This window comes from Pinus tabuliformis, chromosome 7 (genome assembly GCF_031772625.1).
Source record: "Pinus tabuliformis cultivar Carrire ecotype Pingquan chromosome 7, CPIR1, whole genome shotgun sequence".
Lineage (NCBI taxonomy): Eukaryota > Viridiplantae > Streptophyta > Pinopsida > Pinales > Pinaceae > Pinus > Pinus tabuliformis.
Window position 1 is genome coordinate 676,618,469 of NC_142293.1, and position 20,083 is coordinate 676,638,551.

Sequence of the window (20,083 nt, forward strand, 5' to 3'; positions counted from 1 at the left end):
TCTGTTTTGTCACATGCTTCAATATCAAAATCAATTGAATTTAGAAATGATTTACAGAGCTCTGTTTGGTCACAAGTTTCAAAATCAATTGAATTTAAGAATGAATTGAATCAATTAAATACAAAAACATAAGTTTAGCTGGCCGTTCAAAGCATCCTATTGTAATATACCCCGAACGAAGGAGGGAGCCTTTTCCAAAACAGAGATTTTGATCTCTGTTTTGTCACAAGCTTCAAAATCAATTGAATTTAAAAGCAATTTCCAGGTCTGCAAGCTTGTGCATATTTTGCCTTTAACATGGACATGCGCAATTGGAAACAATTCAAATTCAAATTCATAATTAGAAGCTTCTGTTTTTATCTATTCCTTGAAATAATACACAATTAAACCAAAATGTTCAAATTATTAACAAAAAAACAAACCATACCTTTTACATTTGGTTAAGTAACCTATTAAAACGTAATTTGTATTACTCACATACTGGTTTATATTTATGTAAATTGATCATACAGCATATTAAACAAATTAAATTAATTAAGGTGGAGTGGACTGACCTTGAGAAGGCAGTCCCAGGGCAGCACCAATGGCGGCCACGGCCGGGCCAAGCTCTTTGGGAGAAAATCTGCCATTGTGATATTTGTCCAGCGCTTCGAACCTCTCGTTACATCATCCTCAACAAACTCCTGGAGCTTCGACCCATCAAATACCATATAACTATATCCATTTCTTTTTCTCCTTTATCCTCACTCTTCTGCTCTCTTCTCCTGATTTGTCTCTGATTCCCGTACTTCCAACGTGATCAATCAAAATCTGTAATTGTCAAGAAAAGAAGTGGGAAGCAGATATAGAATCCTGAAGCTTCCAGAGGGCACAGTCGTTGCATAACAATTAATAAATAAGTAACAGCTTCACAGGTGGGTAGTGACAATATGGTTGCCTGGAGAAAGCTGACATGAATATTTCTCAACTGCAGCACCTCTCCATCTTCATTCATATGCATGCCAAACATTTTCGCAGCAGCCGTTGACGTTTACAGCTGGAGTATGGACTGGTAAGGAATTGTAGTTCAAATTTGCATTAAAACACATGAAAACAACCGGGAAAAAACAATTAGCGCACCCAATCAGAGTTCCCATTGCTGCAGACTGCCATCAACTCAGTTCATGATCTCTGAAGAAGCATCTACTTCACATGACAACCATGTACAGGTAACCTGCCAAACTTATTGGCCATTGTAAATTTGGCATCCAATTTACCTGCGATCATTGTGCACCTGCGACACAGCAAGAAAATACGCAACAATATTTCTAACATGGTTTACTAGCTTTTATCCCACATTCAAAGAGCTGTAGCCTAAAATTCAATATATAGTTCACTAAAGCTACAAAACCCGTGTTGTCGCGATTTGGTCGGCCTTAAGGCGCCACGTTGTGCCCATCCGACGGCCAGTTTTGGGAAGATCAGAACGCGCCACCTGCAACCCCTCGAAAGGTGAATCTAGTGGTGCCACGTGGAGGGCATCCGATGGTCATATCAAGGCTGCTGAAAATTCGTCACGTGGCATCCATATGATGGTCAGATCAGGGGTGAATCTAGTGGTGCCACGTGGAGGGCATCCGATGGTCAGATCTGGGCTGCTGAAAATTCGTCACGTGGCATCCATATGATGGTAAGATCTGACGGCTGAGAAATCGCCACGTGGCAGCCAACTGACAGTCAGATCTGAGGGATCGGATTGCACCACGTGGCATCTAATATGATGTCAGATCTGACGACTGAGAAATCGCCACGTGGCATCAAATATCATGTAAGATCTGACGGCTGAGAAATCGCCACGTGGCAGCCATCTCACAGTTAGATTTGAGGGATCTATTGCGCCACGTGGCACTCATCTGACGGCTAAATTCGCGGTTGTGAATTCACCACGTGGCCGCAAATTCACTAAGTTTCAGCCCCATGACAACCAGATTTGAACGGATCAGAATTCGCCACCTGGCACGCATCTGACAGCTAGATCTGGGCGCCTGAGAATTCACCAGGTGGCAACGCTATGACAGCCAGATCTGAACGGATCAGAATACGCCACGTGGCATCCATCGGACGGTTAGATCTGCGCGGCTGAGAATTACCACGTGGCAGCGCTATGACAGCCAGATCTGAACAGTTCAGAATGTGCCACTTGGCACATATCTGACAGCTAGATCTGGGCGGCTGAGAATTCGCCACGTGGCATCCAATAAAGGATCAAATCTTGGTGGCTGGGAATTCCTCACGTGGCATACATTAAATGCTCAGATCTTGACGGCTGATAATTCGCCACGTGGCGGACATCTGACAGCCAGATCTACGCGGCTGAGACTTTTCCACCTGGCATCTATCTGACAGTTAGATCTGGACAGCTGAGAATGCCACATGGCGCCCATCTGATGGCCAGATCTGGCGACCAAGAATCCGCCACGGGGATCCATCTGGCGGCAAGATCTGAGGGTTGAGAATGCGCCACGTGGCATCCACGATGGTCAATCTAGCGGCTTAGAATGCGCCACGTCACGGTTAAATTTGGACCATCCAAGTAGTGCCACGTGGCGGCCAGCTGACGGCAAGATCTAGGCCGTCCACATAGCACCACGTGGTGGCCATTTGAAGGCCAGATCTGGAACGTCCACATAGCGCCACGTGGTGGCCATTTAAAGGCCAGATCTGAGCCGTCAACACAGTGCCACGTGGTGGCCATTTAAAGGCCAGATCAGAGCCGTCAACACAGTGCCACGTGGTGGCCATCTGACGGCCAGATCTGGTCCGTCAGCATAGCGCCACGTGGCAGGCATCGGACGGCCAGATCTGGCCATGCTCTTGCGCCACGTGGCATCCACCTGACGGTCAGATCTGTGAAACTGAAAATACACCACGTGGCAGACATCGGACGACCAGATCTGAGCAGCTGAAATGCGCCACGTGGCGGCCATCCGACGGCCAGATCTGAGCAGCTGAGAATGCGAAACGTGGCGGCCATCCGACAGCGAGATCAGCACGGCTGAGAGTTCGCCACGTGGCTTTTATCCGACGGTAAGATTTCAACACGATCTGAATCGTCCAATCAGTACAATATGGACCGTCCGATTTCGACGACCTCAGCCGTCGGATCAGTGGGATCTCGGCCGTCAGTCTGCGTGGTCTGAACCGTCCGATCTGGGTTATGTGATGCTGGGCACCAAATCTACGGTTTCGGTGGTGCCAAGTGCGCTTTTGACGGTACAATAGGTGCACAGTGATCGCAGGTAATTGGATGCCATATTTGCAATGGCGACCAAGTTTGACAGGTTACCTGTACATGTGAAGCAGATGTTGATACGCTATAAACTCATCACCCTTTCGTGCTTATAAATGGATAAGTTCGCTGGATTATAATCTGATAACTTCATAAACTGATAACGCCACGGACTTATAAGATATTGCGCTTATCTGCTTATATTTTGATAAGCAGTATTGGCTATAAATGGATAAGCTCTGCAACTTATACGATGATATCCTAATCTTCTTATTGGAAGATAAGCACTCTGACTTATAATATTATAAGCTTATCTGGTTATATTCTGATAGCCCTAATATCTTATAATTTGATAACTTTGTCTGCTTATAAACTGATATGATTACCTTATTATAATTTGATAAGTTTACTGGCTTATAAATTGATAAGTGCATTGCTTATAAAATGATATGTTCTTACTTAAAATCTGATAAGCTCTCGGTTGTAACAGATAACCGCAGTTGCTTATAAAACAATAAGCTTATCAGTTTATAAACTGATAAACTGTTTGACTTATAAGATGATACAGCTACGCCCTTATCGGCAGATAAGCAAATGACTTATAATATTATAAACTGCTTATAAACTGAAGGCTTATCTAATTATAAGACGATAAGCACAACTATTTATCAAATTATAACCAGTTGTGCATATAAATTGATAAGCTTGCAAGCAGATAACCGACCAAATTTTCTGCGCTGCGCATTTCTACCAACGTCTCCAGGAATCTCTGCATCCGCGCAATATAAGTTATGATCAGGTGGTGTGACTGGCTCGGAAGGAAGGATCTACGTTTCTCATGATGGTCAAAGCAGGCCTCCACTCATCTTCAATCTTTTTCCGCGTCATTGCTGCAGCAACTGTGTTTAGGGCATTTTAGCCGCGGAAACTGAGCGCTCCTGCAGGAAATTTTCTGCCATATTTTCTCAAATTTATTAATAATCATATATATAATGTATGATCCCCATGGGTCGGAGTACTACCTCAAACGTAATATACAATTCCTCTGTAAAAACATGGAGGATCAAGGGAATATTTCAGAGAATGTGATGATTTTCAGAGCATAAGATGATTTTCTCCTACAGTTATTTTTACTGTTTCATGCCCGAGAAATGCGAAATGCCGGAGTTGTTAGCGAATGATCCCAGGCAAATGTACCGTCTCATGACCGGTCGCGCCTTCTAATAATGTCCACCGAGATTGAGCCGAATGAGTTTCATATTGCTTTTTTTGTGGTAAAAAAATATATTTTGTTTGAAGAGAAAATGAAACATGTCCTTCAAATAATGATAATAAGATTATAAAGTTATTTTATCAAAAAAATAATGAGCAATTCTTTAATTTGGAGGTTTACGATGTATAAATGGAGATATATTAATGGATAATTCTACAATTATTGGAATAATTTTGAAAAATAAATTATAAATATGGAAAGGTAAATCAGGCTTTTCTCAACCAGATTTAGAGTGTTCGAGGACCATTTTATTTTTGCTCGGATATTTAAAAAATTTATTTTGTTTGGAGAGAAAATTATGTTTGTTTGTTTGTTTGGTAGTGGTTTATTTTAATGGTTTATTTACACATTATAATGTTATTTGAATGGTTAAACCATAGAAATTTTGTCGAAGATATAAATGGCCGATTTTTTGTGGACATGTTTTTGTTAGAGCTTGTAAATTTTATTAGTGAGAATGGGTTTATTTCAGAGACATATTTCTAGTCAAAAGGAAGAGCAAATGACCTAGAATTTGCAAAAAAATGAGAAGCAAATAAATGTTTGAGACATATTTCTAGTCAAAATAATATAGGAAGAGCAAATGTCCTAGAATTTTCAAAAAATGAGAAGCAAATAAATGTTTGGTGCAATAATTAGTTGGACTTGTAATTGAACCAATCCATGTTTCTTAGGCCTTGCTAGCATGGATTCCTTGAAGCATCTTAAAGAAAGTCAAATAGATATCCACTAAATTCTTGTGGGCAAATAAGCAAGAAAAATTGCATTGTTCTTTTGCCTTACTTCTTGGAACTTCTTGGAAATCTATTACAATCCTAAAGGCTATGAGAGGATAAAAGAAAAAAAAGGTCAAGTCACGTTTAAAATGTTGTCAATCTACTTTTTGGGTGTGAGGTAAAATTGTAATAGTGTAATATATGATTTTATTTGTGGGATTAATTCTAATTGTTATTTGAGAAAGCATATTTTTAGGGGAGAAGAGCATATGAAAATTATTAATGAAATCCATTCAATTTGTATCCAATAATTATTATTGGGATAGTAAGTTGCAAAAAGTCTTAAAGACACCTAAATATAGGGAATCCAACCAAGATTACATCCAATAATTATTATTAGGGTAGTAAGTTGCAAAAAGCCTTAAAGACACCTAAATATAGGGAATCCAACCGAGATTACTAGGTGAGGTCCAGATTCAAATCTCATTAATTGTTACTATAAACCCTAGGCTAGTGTTAAAACCTTGTAAACCATTACCTCGTATGAAAATTTTAAATAAAATACATTATATTTGTATCTAATAATTAGTATTAAAGTGCTAAGCAACTAATGAAACCCATTATATTAAATTGAGAACTTTATTATTCTTCACCCATTGTTAAGAAAATGTTGAGTTGATTGTTAATATTGTTGTTTCATTTTAGACCGCCATAATGGAGGAAAATCTCCAAAAGTTTTATATAAATAAGAAAGACCATTGTTAAAGAAATATTGAACTAGTTGTTAATATGGTTTATCTTAGACCTTTGACCTTCATAATAGAGGAAAATCTCCCAAAGTTTTATATAAATAAGATAGTCCAGATGGAAAGACCATTATTAAGGAAATATTGAACTAGTTGTTAATATTGGTTATCTTAGACTTTCTACCTTTATATAAATGGAACAATGGTTTATGGTTAACCCTTCATAACAGAAGAAACTCTCGAATTATGAAACCCTCCAAAAGTTACAGAGGAAGTTATGAAGAAACTCTCGAATTATGAAACCCTCCAAAAGTTACAGAGGAAACTCTCGGATTATGAAACCCTCCAAAAGTTTTACATAAATGGGACAATGAAGAAAAGACCCTCCAAAAGTTACAAAGGAAGTTATTAAGAAACTCCCAAATTATGAAACCCTCCAAAAGTTTTACATAAATGGGACAGTCAAGAAAAGACAATTACAAGTCTTGCTTCTATACCACAAAATAAAAAGTATTGTGCATTAACATGGAATATCAACAACATATTAATGAGTGTTTGCATTAATTGTTTCTTCAAAGTATTGGCAATGTTATTAAGTGTTTGAAATAAATGTAATATACAGTGTTGTTTTAAGATTTATACAATTTAATTTTACTGAAAATTCACCTCTAAAGGTTACTGCTAAAAAAAAAAATCACCAACCACTCTAGGAAGGAAAGGTTATTATTAATTTACCACTCTAGGAAAGAAAGATTATTATTAATTTTTTTAAAGATTATTAATAGTAATTTTTTAAAAAATTATTAGTAAAAAAAATCATAACTATGAAATATAGGCATTTAATACAAACCCAATTTTATTTTTAAGAAAAAAATTGTTAGAAATAAAATTCATTCCTTGAAATATGTATAAAATCAATGAAATATAGGCATTTAATAAACCCAATTTTATTTTTAAGAAAAACAATTTTATTTTTAAGAAAAACAGTTTTATTTTTAAGAAAAACAGTTTTATCTTTAAGAAAAACATTGTTAAAAATAAAATTATTCCTTTGAAATATGTATAAAATTCCATAACACTTTTGAACCAAAATTTCAAATACTATATAGACATAGTATAGATCTCTTAAAGAAGATATATATATCTCTTAAAGAAGATACATTTATCATTTAGAACAAGTTTAAGCCAAAACTTCAAATACCTTAAATTATATACATATATCTATATATAGCTCTCTTAAAGAAGATACATTTATTATTTAGAACAAGTTATGATGATATTCAGTGCAATGCATTTATATTTATAATATAACTCAAGAACGTATTGAAGTTATCCAACCCACTTTGAAATTGGTGTAAAATTCCATTGAAATCATATTCACCCCACCTTGAAATTTGTATATAAATCTCTTAAAGAAGATACATTTATTATTTAGAACAAGTTATGATGATATTCCGTGCAATGCATTTATATTTATAATATAACTAAGGAATGCATTGAAGTCATATCCAACCCACTTTCAAATTGGTGTAAAATTGCATTGAAGTCATATCCACCCACCTTGAAATTTGAAATTTGTGTGTAGTTCCATAACACTTTTTAACCAAAAATTTCAAATACCATAAATTATATAAATGTAAATCTCTTAAAAAATTAAAGCTTATTATTTTATGGTATTTAGTGCATTTATATTTACAATATCCACCTTGAAATATGTATAAAAATCCATAACGCTTTTCACGCAAAAGTTCAAATACAAAAAATTATATTTACAATATCCACCTTGAATTATGTATAAAGGTCCGTAACACTTCTGAACCAAAAGTTCGGATACAAAAAATTCAAATACAAACAATTCGACTTAGCTGACTGTTGCCCACCTTGAAATTTGAAATTTGTGTGTAGTTCCATAACACTCTTTAACCAAAAAGTTCAAATATCATAGATTATATACATGTAAATCTCTTAAAAAATTAAAGCTTATTATTTTATGGTATTTAGTGCATTTATATTTACAATATCCACCTTGAAATATGTATAAAGATAAGTTCAAATACTAAAAATTATATTTACAATATCCACCTTGAAATATGTATAAAGGTCCATAACACTTCTGAACCAAAAGTTCAGATACAAAAAATTATATTTACAATATCCACCTTAAAATATGTATAAAGGTTCATAACACTTCTGAAGTGAACCAAAAGTTCAAATACAAACAATTCGACTTAACTGACTGTTGCCTTTTTATTGTAAAAGCAAAACCAGCACACTAAAATACCATAAATTCTTATTGTAAAAGCAAACCAACACACTCTGGGCTCAATAATATCCTATTGATTATCTTGTAAAAGATAATTATTGTAAAAGCAAACGAGCACACTGCAGTTTTGGGATCAATAATATCCCATTGATTATCTTGTAAAAGCAACACCATAGATTCGACTTGTTGCCTTTTTATTGTAAAAGCAAACCAGCACACTTTGCAGTTTTTGCAGTTTTGGGATCAATAATATCCTATTGATTATCTTGTAAAAGCAATACCATAAATTCAACTTGTTGCCTTTTTATTGTAAAAGCAAACCAGCACACTTCGCAGTTTTTGCAGTTTTGGGCCTAATAATATCCTATTGATTATCCAAGATAGACAATATTCAATTGGGATCCCATATTATATGGACTGCCATTAGAAATAAAGACAATATTAGCCGTGACTCGCTGACTGTTGCTTTTTTAAAGCAACACACTCTGTAGTTCTGGGTGCAATGCCACTTCATTGTCCAAGATAGACAATATTCAATTGGGATCCCATATTGTATGGACCAACTGAAGGGGAGCTGTGAGGCCTATGAGTATCCAGGACTTTCTGATTTGGAATCATTCAACCTGAATATGATGCCACTGGAACTGAAGGAGGGATGTGAAGACAGAATCCATAATTTTCTGATTGATGGTGACATTTTTCAGATTGATGATGACATTCAAGACTTTCTGATTTGGAATCATTCAAGCTGAATATGATGACATTCAAGACTTTCTGATTTGGAATCATTCAAGCTGAATATGATGCCACTGGGACTGAAGGAGGGATGTGACGACAGAATCTATAATTTTCTGTTTGATGATGACATTCTGCTATGGTAAGCTTCGATTTCTGATTTCTACGAGAATCCTCAGAGTTTGTAATTGATGACGGCCTTCTACTATGTGATGTGCTTCAATTTCTAATTTGGGCTTACAAATCTGATAATCAGCCCAAAAAAACGATTCTGCCATCTGCATCTAACCCTTTGCTTGTAAATCTGGTTTGATAACAACAGCCCCAAAAAAACAACTCTGCCATCTGCATCTAAAACTCAGAATATGAAAATCATATTTTAAGTAATATTTTCAGATCTAACAACAACAACACTACATCAGATAGTGACGCAGGAAGTACTGAACACACAAAGAATGAGGAAATAGGATAGAGATCCGCTTTACCTATTTGAGTCAACCAGAAATATGCAATGTAATAGGATAGAGATCCGCTTTACCCAAGAATACAGATGCCAAAAACCTTCAGTAAAGGGTAGATAACTTTCCTAAAGAGCTCCCTATTTGAGTCAACAAGAAATATGCACATTGCAGCAGTCTGGTTAAAATTGTTGCAGAAACATTGATATATTCATGTGAAAAATATGAATACAACATTGCATTAAATGCAAGACATATAATGTTAATGTATATTCAAAGATTTATATTCCAATATATATAACATTTAATGCTACCAAATGCATATTATTTTAATACCTATTAAAGTTTATTTCTCTTCCAGTAATGCTACGTCCCGTGAACTCAGGTCATTTTCTATTTAATGCGGTCGTCGACTCTCTGCCCATCGTGCCATTCCATGTAATTCATGAATCTCTCCATGATGGATGGAAATTTGAATTTTGAAATCGAATTCTGTCCCATTTTGTTCTAAATTTGTGTTTAACAAATGTGTGGATTAATAGATATATAATGATGACATTTACAGGGAATGATAAGCTACTTAAGCACATTGTGGGTTGTGAAAATCTAATGAACATGTCTGTAAATATTAGGATATTACACAATTAAACAATTTGCAATGAAGTTAGTCTTAAGTGATGCAGACACAGAAGTAGATAATGCAGGGTGTAGATGGAATTATTGGTATATTTAAAGTTTCTGAGCAGATGGCTGATTGAAGCTCAAGAACAAAGGTGGGTTAGCACCGCTGATAAATCTTCGAGTCCAAAATGTTAATGGGTGCTCTGCGTTAGAAGAGCTGCCAAGTCTGACTTGCTGACTGTTGCTTTTTTTATTGTAAAAGCAAAACCCAGCACACTTTGCAATTATGAGCGCAATGTTGTTTATGGTGCAATTTACAATATCCAATTCATTCTCCAAGATAGACAATTTTCAATTGGGATCCCATATTGTATGGACCAATTGAAGGAGGGATGTAAAGACTGAGAATCCAGAACTTTCTGATCTGGAATCATTAAACCTGAATATGATGATGCCACTGGAACTGACGGAGGGATGTGAAGACAGAATCCAGAAGCTTCATTTCTGATTTGTCGGCTTGAAGACTATGAGAATCCTCAGATGAAGATTGAGAATCCTTAGAATTTGTAATTGATGATGACCTTCTACTATGATGTGCTTCAATTTCTGATTTGGGTTTGCAAATCTGATTTGATAAAAGCAGCAGCCCAAAGAACAACTCTGCCATCTGCATCTAAAACTCTGCTTGCAGATCTGGTTTGGTAACAACAGCCCAAAACACAACTCTGCCATCTGCCTCTAAAACTCAGGATATGGAAATCAATTTTTGAGTAATTTTTAAGTAATATTTCCAGATCTAACAACAACACTGCACCAGATAGTGACGCAGGAAGTAGTGAACACACAAAGAATGAGGAAATAGGATAGAGATCCGCTTTACCCAAGAATATAGAAGCCAAAAACCTCTAAACAAGTCTGAACACATTGGTATCCATCACCAAATTCTGAACACATTGGTATAAATCTTCGAGTCCAAAATGTTATTGGGTGCTCTGCGTTAGAAGAACTGCCAAGTCTGAACACATTGGTATCCATCACCAAAGACACATTGTAATAAATCTTTGAATCCAAAATGTTATTGGGTGCTCTGCGTTAGAAGAGCTGCCATGTCTGCCATGTCTGACTTGCTGACTGTTGCGTTTTTATTGTAAAAGAAAAAACAGCACACTTTGCAGTTCTGGGTGCAATGCTGTTTATGGTGCAATTTACAATATCCAATTGATTGTCCAATATAGACAATATTCAATTGGGATCCCATACTGTATGGACTAATTGAAGGAGGGATGTGAAGATTATGAGTATCCAGGACTTTCTGATCTGGAATCATTAAACCTGAATATGATGATGCCACTGGAACTGAAGGAGGGATGTCTCACTTTCTGATCTGGAATCATTAAACATGAATATGGTGATGCCACTGGAACTGAAAGAGGGATGTTAAGACAGAATCCAGAATTTTCTGATTGATGATGACATTCTGCTATGGTATGCTTCATTTCTGATTTGTCAGCTTGAAGACTATGAGAATCCTCAGATGAAGACTGAAAATCCTCAGAGTTTGCAATTGATGACGACCTTCTACTATGATGTGCTTCAATTTCTGATTTGGGTTTGTAAATTTGATTTGATAAAAGCAGCCCAAAATACAACTCTGCCAGCTGCATCTAAAACTATGCTTGCAAATCTGTTTTGGTAACAACAGCCCAAAAATCAACTCTGCCATCTGCATCTAAAACTCAGGATATGAAAATCAATTGTTGAGTAGTTTTTAATTAATATTTTCAAAACTAACAACAACACTACATGAGATAGTGACGCAGGAAGTACTGAACACACAAAGAATAAGGAAATACGATAGGTATCCGCTTTACCCAAGAATACAGATGCCAAAAGCCTCTGAACAAGTCTGAACACATTGGTTTAAATCTCCGAGTCCAAAATGTTATTGTGTGCTCTGCGTTAGAAGAGCTGCCAAGCCTGACTTGCTGACTGTTGCTTTTTTAAGAGCTGCCAAATTTGAACACATTGGTATAAATCTTCGAGTCCAAAATGTTATTGGGTGCTCTGCATTAGAAGAATTGTCAAGTCTGACTTGCTGACTATTTTGTTTTTTATTGTAAAAGCAAAACCAGCACATTTTGCAGTTATAGGCACAATGTTGTTTATGGTGCAATTTAGGGGCAATGTTGTTTATGGTGCAATTTACAATATCCAATTGATTGTCCAAGATAGACAATATTCAATTGGGATCCCATATTGTATGGACCAACTGAAGGAGGGATGTGAAGACTGAGAATCAAGGACTTTCTTATATGGAATCACTAAACCTGAATATGATGATGCCAACTGAAGAGGGATGTGAAGACAAAAACCAGAATTTTCTGATTGATGATGACATTCTGCTATGGTATGCTTCGATTTGATGACGACTTTCTGAAGACTATGAGAATCCTCAGAGTTCGTAATTGAGAACGACCTTCTACTATGATATGCTTCAATTACTATGATGTGCTTCAATCTCTGATTTGGGCTTGCAAATCTGATTTTATAAAAGCGGGCCAAAAGCAACTCTGCCATCTGCATCTAAAACTCTGCTTGCAAATTTGGTTTGATAACAACAGCCCAAGAAACAACTCTACCATCTGCATCTAAAACTCAGGATATGAAAAGCCATTTTTAAGTCATTTTTAACTCAAGCTCTCTATCAGTGCTTTGAACTGTTATGGAAGACATTTATCAAACACTCTATTTTTTAATGAAGATATGCTAACAGTGTGCAATCCATTTTTTTCTTTCCTCCCAGAGTCTGCATTTCATGTTCAGTGCAAATTTTCTTTCTTAACGCTCGACTTTAATCATGGCCTTGTAGTGATGGTTTTACTGCACCATCCCAGCTATTCTTACCACTTATTTTAGTTTGCAGCATTTATTGATGTTTTTAAACAAATTTTGAGTTTGTCAAAATTTCCATGCACTGGCCGAGCTATACCTCAAAATGCATTGGCCGAGTCATACCTCAAAATGGTGGAACTGTGACGGACCTCAGTTGTCGTTGTCAGCGGGTCAGTAGACCTTCCTTCCGTGATGAAATGCCCCTTAATCTAGTTCTGGCACCATAACCCTGCTCTCGGATACTCTGTATCTATGTATCTTGTATCTGCGTCATCTCTATCAATACTCTCATAAATATCTTAGTAGGTAATCTACTTGCAGCTACAGTCTGTATATTTGTAGGATCCACTGGTTGGCTTGAGGGCACTGATTCCAGGAGAATGGAACTTGGAAGTCCATCAATACTTTCATTTGTATCTTGGTAGACAATCTCCTTGCAGCTATAGTCTGTGCCTTTGTAATATCTTAACAGATAATCTACTTGCAGCTACAGTCCGTGTCTTTGTAGGATCCACTGGTTGGCTTGAGGGCACTGATTCCAGGGAAATGGAAGTCCATCAACACTCTCATTAGTATCTTAGTAGACAATCTCCTTGCAGCTATAGTCTGTGCCTTTGTAATATCTTAATAGATAATCTACTTGCAGCAACAGTCCGTGTCTTTGTAGGATCCACTGGTTGGCTTGAGGGCACTGATTCCAGGAGAATGGAAGTCCATCAATATTCTCATTAGTATCTTAGTAGGCAATCTCCTTGCAGCTATAGTCTGTGCCTTTGTAGGATCCACTGGTTGGCTTGAGGGCACTGACTCTGGGAGAATGGAACTCCCTACCTTTCTCGTGATCTATCGAATCCAATGATTCATCCCGTAGAAGGTGGTTCTAGTGGAACCGCTGGAAAAAACCCCTTGGAGGAAAGGAAGGTGGTCCAAACGATAAAGAAGCCAGGTGACACACAGAGACTTCATCTTCCAGCAAGGGGGGCTCATCGAGCTTGAGGTTATTTATATTGATGGCATTGTGAATACCAAAATGAGACTGCAACTCATCTCTTTCAATACTGGGCCGCCCTCTGCTCTGGAAATTGTCAATTTTTGCTACGTTAATAATACATTGCCATTTGGCACAAATTTCTGTTTCCTCGCATTACATTCATGTCTGTCAAGTTGCTTAATAGCGATACCCTGTGCACAATGAATGAGCACAAATATTTAAAAACAAAAATATATGAAAATAATTAAACTGACAACGATAGACAAATAAAAAAGTGATACTGGGAAACTTGATTGTTAAGGCTGTGCAACTCTGTTACAAATGTTTGCAGAACTTTACTATTGATCCCCAAGAAACTTGATTGTTAAGTCTGATCAACATTGTTATAAATGGGAGGAGGGAAGCACAACATGGGTCGAGTGGAGGAGCAGAACATTACTGTTGATCCCCAAGAAACTTGATTGTTAAGTCTGATCAACATTGTTATAAATGGTTGGAGGGAAGCACAATATGGTTGAGTGGAGGAATAATAGTTTTGGTTATCCAAACATTGGAAAGAGTTTTCTGTTAGGTTTCCTTTTGAAATGGTTCTATTCAAAGACTGCCAAGGAAGCCAACACATGATGCAACTGATAATGATAAACTTAGTTGGCTGCTTTGCATGCCATTATGGCATTTCCTTTGCACAACTTGAGTTCAATGAATCTCTTACGGGATCTGTTAGTTTTCCTTGTGTAGGAATTGCTTCGTAGGAAATCTAGCAGTAATTTTTACTAGTCTCTTAAGAAGAAGGCTTGATCTGGAGATTGGTGCACAGAGATGTTTTGTCCGCCATTAGAGGTCCCAAGCTTATGAAAATGAAAGGCTGTGGACTGACATGATGTAATGCTAAAGTTAAAAATGAAGATAGAAAGAAGTATGAAGATGTTGATGTTTTAATTTTGTCATGCAACACAACCGATTAATTATTAACACTAAATATTGATTAACTATTAACAATAAAAATTGACAATTTATCATAGCAAGGAATCTACTAGTTAAACCTGATATGATGATGCCACTAGAACTGAAGGAGGGATGTGAAGTGAAGACTATGAGAATCCTTGAAGGAGTTTGTGACTGATGATGACCTTCTGCTATGATGTGCTTCAATTTCTGATTTTTGGGCTTGAAGACTCTGAAAAAACCTAGATATGATGTGCTTCGATCTCTGATTTTTGGGCTTGCAAATCTAGTTTGATAACAACAGCCCAAAAAACAACTCTACCATCTGCATCTAAAACTCTGCTTGCAAATCTGGTTTAATAATAGCCCAAAAAACAACTCTGCCATTTGCATCTAAAACTCAAGATATGAAAATGAAAAGCTATTTTTAAGCTCATTTGCTTAATTCATGCTCTATATACTTTTTCACAGGGCCCTTGCCCACAAATCTGGAATTTATATCTGAATTCAACATGATTGATGTCTCACAGAACAAGCTCAGTGACCCGCTTCCGCTAGATTTGTGCAGTGGAGGAAAGCTTCAGTAAATTCTTGTCATCGAAAACGAGTTTACAGGCCAAATCCCTGAGTCGTAAGGAAACTGTCAGAGCATGTCGCGTTTTCATGTGAATAAGAATAAACTAAAAGGGAGAATTCCCAGGGGAATGTTGGAGTTCCCACATATTACTGTCGGACTAAGTTTGCAGGAAATGCTGGCAGGGGAGGAGTTTTTGTACAGAAACGGAAACGAAAAGCGGAAACGCGTACGGTACGGCCCAAAAACGCGTTTCTGGCCATACTAACACATTTCTCGAGATGGAAACGTGGCCAGTACTGCCAAAAACGCGTTTCTGGGCAGTACAACGCCGTTTCCACATGCAACTTGACTTTTTTTTAATGAATTTGTCTTCTAATTTTTAATTAGGGTTTTCTAATGCCTTCTAGTTGCTTCTAGATGCCTGTCTAAAGTTATAAAAGTGAACTTTTGCCCTAGTGTTGATATGCAGTTCATCGGGAAGTTTGAGGCATATGCAGTTCATGGTAAGTAAAAGTGATATTCTCCTTTATTTTTCATTTTCATCCTTTTACTTAAATTTTTAACATTACCATGAAATGACTCGGGATGTTTGAGAGTGGTTTCGCCCTCATTGGATTTCATATGGAGAAAGTAGAATTTTAGATCTCACTCAAAATCCAGCAGACTTATCTGTTTTTCAGGATTTCAAGATTGGGGGGATTGCAATGTTTCCATTGGATTTTATCATGTACTAGGGCATGGAACTTGTATTTAATCAAGAGAACCAAGCCCTCTATGCAAGGGAGACTCCCAATAATCAAGAGCATGTAGGGTACTAGGGTATGAAACTTGTATTTAATCAAGAGCACTAAGGTCGTTCGACTATGTAGGAGAAGACTCCCAATCAAGCACAAGACAAGAAATTAGAAATTTCTCGTGGCTGATTTTGGATATTTCTATTTTCATTATGTAATCATTCATGAGTAAATGTGATGTAAATTTAGAGACTTATAGTTTATGCATTGACAATTGACAATTTTATCATAATGTAATAAATTAGAATGTATCATATATGCTTTATGATTGCACATATTTCTTAAATGTCCTAATATATATATATATATATATATATATATATATATATATATATATATGCGTGTTTCCCCATTTCCAAAATTTGGGGGGGGTCACATTTCGTACCCGTGCCCGTTTCGGAAACTCATACCCGTTTCCCCGTTTCATGCAACCTTGCTGTCAAAGTATGTTGAGTTTTCATATGAATAAAAATAAACTAAAAGGGAGAATTCCCAGGGGAATATTGAAGTTCCCACATGTTTCCATACTGGATCTCAGCTTCAACACTTTTGAAGGGGAGATTGCTCCTGCAATTGGAAATGCAGAAATTTGTCTGGATTATATCTGCAAAGAAATAGATTCTCTAGAAACTTGCCAGTAGGAATTGGACATGCTTCGCGGTTGATAAAAATTGATGTTAGCTGGAACTGTACCTTCTGAGCAGGACCCATACCAGGTCAGATTGGACACTAAGTTTCTGTCTTCCATTAATCTTTCATACAATAGCTCACAGGAGTCATTTCCGCTGCCCTTGGTTCTATGGAAGTCCATAATTCTCTGAATCTTTCCCACAATATGCTTTCCGGAGAAATAACGAACAGCTTGGCTTCTTTGAAGCTCAGCTCTGTTGTTTTCTCTAGGAATTCATTAACAGAACCAGTGGCGATTGAGCTCATCAGCCAGACCAACAATAGAAGCTTTTCTGAGGACCCTTGCCTATGGTCAAGGCTTGGAATCTTTGCATCCCTGCGATTTACATACAAGAGATGTTTATCAGGAGAGATGGATAACTGGATGGAGTTCAGTCCTATTTGCAATAATGGTGAAACGCTTTCGTGACTGCAACCTAGAAAATGTGAGTACATCATCAGCTCTTGAAGATTTAAAGACCAAAAACATCTAATGGAGAATAGTACTCGCAAGGTACACATCTTTCAGAATATTGTCTTTTGACATGGCATTATTCAAAGACTTCCAAGTAAGCCAGTGTGTGTTATTGTTGTGGGATCCTATTTTGGGTGTCCATTGGGTGAATGGATTGCATGAGATCAAGTTGGGGTGGGTATATCAATGTGATATCTTTTGATTATTATTATCGAAGTGATTCAATGCCATTTTGTATCACGTCAGGTTTGTGTTGCTTGAAAAGGCTGAAGATATATAGGGAGATTTCATGTTCAGTGCAAATTTTATTTCTTGAGGCTCGACCTTGATCATGGCCTTGTAGGCCTTGTAATGAAGGTTTTACGACACCATAACTACTCTGGCTAACAAATCCTCTTCCTACTACTCTTGGTTTTCATCATTTATTGTTCTTTTTCTACATATATTTCCATGCTGCTTTGGCACAATTTCTTCTTTCCTAGCATTTCTTTCCTGTCAAATTGCTTAATAGAAATAGCCTACGCACAATGAATAAACACAAAACCTTAGAAACAAAAGCATATGAAAACAATCAAACTAACAACGATAAACAAATAAAAGGTGATTTTGGGAAACTTGATTGTTACGGCAGTGCAACTCTGTTATAAATGTTTGCAGCCCCAAGAAACTTCACGGTTAAGTTTGCTCAACTTTGTTATAAATGGTTGGAGGGAAGCACAATACAGATTGATTGGAACAATAATTTTTGTTATCGAGACGTTAGGAAGAGTTCTTTGTTATATTGTCTTTTGAAATGGCTCTATTCTGCCAAGGAAGCCAATACATGATGCAACAAATGATGATAAACTTAGTTGGCGCTTTCGAATGCCATTATGGCATTGCCTTTCCATTTTTGAGTTCAGTACAGTACTTTTTACTAGTCTCTTAAGTAGAAGGCTTGATCTGGAGATTCGTAATGTCCCCAACCACTTAGGAGACACAAAACAGTGATCCGCTAGCCTAATAAGTTCTCGTAGGCTAACGCGGGGAAAATTCTAATAAGGGAACATGATTTGCCTAGGAAAAATATTATAAATGCTAAAGGGTGAAAAGAGGGACATATAATAAGCTAATCAAAAGTCACTTTCATTTTACAAAGTGAAAAGTTCCTAAAGTAACTTTATGAAATTAAAAATAAAAATAAAATGGCAGCAAAAGTGGCCACAAAGTTATAAAATGAAGGAGAAAAATGAGGAATCTCTCCTCATTCTATCACTTGCAATTTGAGAAAAGAAGATTTTGGAGAGTTTTTAGAGAGAAGTTGAAGGTGAGTGACTTGTTTCTGCATGACTCATAAGACTCGTGAGTCTTGAAGGGTCTTATAAGGGTCGTGCTTCACTGGTTGAAATCCTCCCTACATTCTACTAGTCAAGTTCATTCTATTGATAGTTCAGTGCATTGTTGTTTGTGGGTCGAGCTGAATACATCTCATTGTTGAAGATTTATATGAAATATGAAGGAGTGGTGGGTATCCTCTTGTTAGAGTTTCTTGTGCGTGTATGTCAGTTCCTTATCCTCTTGCACGACCTGCTGATATTATACAGAGGCTAAGCTTCTATTGAGAGCTAATTTGCTAAAGCAACACACACACACACACATATATATATATCAAGTTCCTCTGTTCCATTCTCCAAGTTTGCAACTTCTGATACATATTTAATTAGAGGCTGAATATTGTATGTATCAGTTCATATTCCAATCATTAAATCTGAATATGCTCCTATATTTGCACTCTACTATGATCTAAATAATTTATGGGTATTACATGAATAATATGTGGTTGTTTTAAAAGTGCTTTCATGAGCAAATCTCATACTATATAACTGGACTGTGACTCGAATTATGAAACAAGCACCTACAGCAGTATGACTTCAAATTGTTTGATAAAATGTCTCACTGAGAAAACCAATTAAACTCAGAAATTACAGTGGGTATTGTTACCCACCACCACTAGGTGACCCCATAAGATAATTTTTCTCCTAGATTTTTTGAGCCAATCATATGTCCCCTCGCCCACTTGTCAAGAGCGTATGTTTGAAAGTGGGTCATCCAATCCTAAAAGTATGTTTTTCATTGTGCAATTGGGTGCTTATTCTTGTTTTTTCTTGGGCACATTGGATATGGATTATGACTTGGAAGAAGGGTTTTGACTGTAGTCTTGTTCCCTCACATTAAATGGGGAGTTAATCCTCAACCTTAGTCTTGTGGGATCTCCCCTACTGGCTTATAACTTCAGGATGGGCACTACTTGGGAAACCTTGATTTTGGTAGCATGGTCCTATTTATCATTTTTATATTTTTCACTCCCCTACGCACATTACATGCCCCATTTCATAATCTTCCCTCTCTAGCTCCACAGGACCACTAGGTCCACAAGGCTATGGTACAGCCATTGCCCTTGTCCACATGTTTGGGTCAGGCCTCAAAATGTTTCCCTGGAGGTTGATGCAGCTAAAAAAAAAGATAGAACCATATCATGGCCACGTACAAAAGAAAATAATATCACAAAATGCAAAATATGGTCGGGACATTATATTAGCACTCCACTCTTATTTTATCATTTGAATCAACATCACCAGCGTTTCAAAATAAAATTAAAAAATTCACCGTTCCATTTCTGA

The 20,083-nt window shown here is 36.9% G+C and overlaps 1 long non-coding RNA gene across 3 annotated transcripts in view; it reads right to left on the reverse strand.

Moving 5' to 3' along the window:
• The window catches only part of LOC149249275 (uncharacterized), a 34,217-nt gene extending 32,893 nt beyond the window's left edge, over positions 1 to 1,324 (reverse strand). For all 3 annotated transcript variants that reach the window (XR_016265825.1, XR_016265827.1, XR_016265826.1), the window contains exon 1: positions 555 to 1,324. This is a non-coding gene — a long non-coding RNA (uncharacterized LOC149249275). The remainder of the gene's footprint in view (positions 1 to 554) is intronic.
• Between the last annotated feature and the right edge of the window lie 18,759 nt (positions 1,325 to 20,083).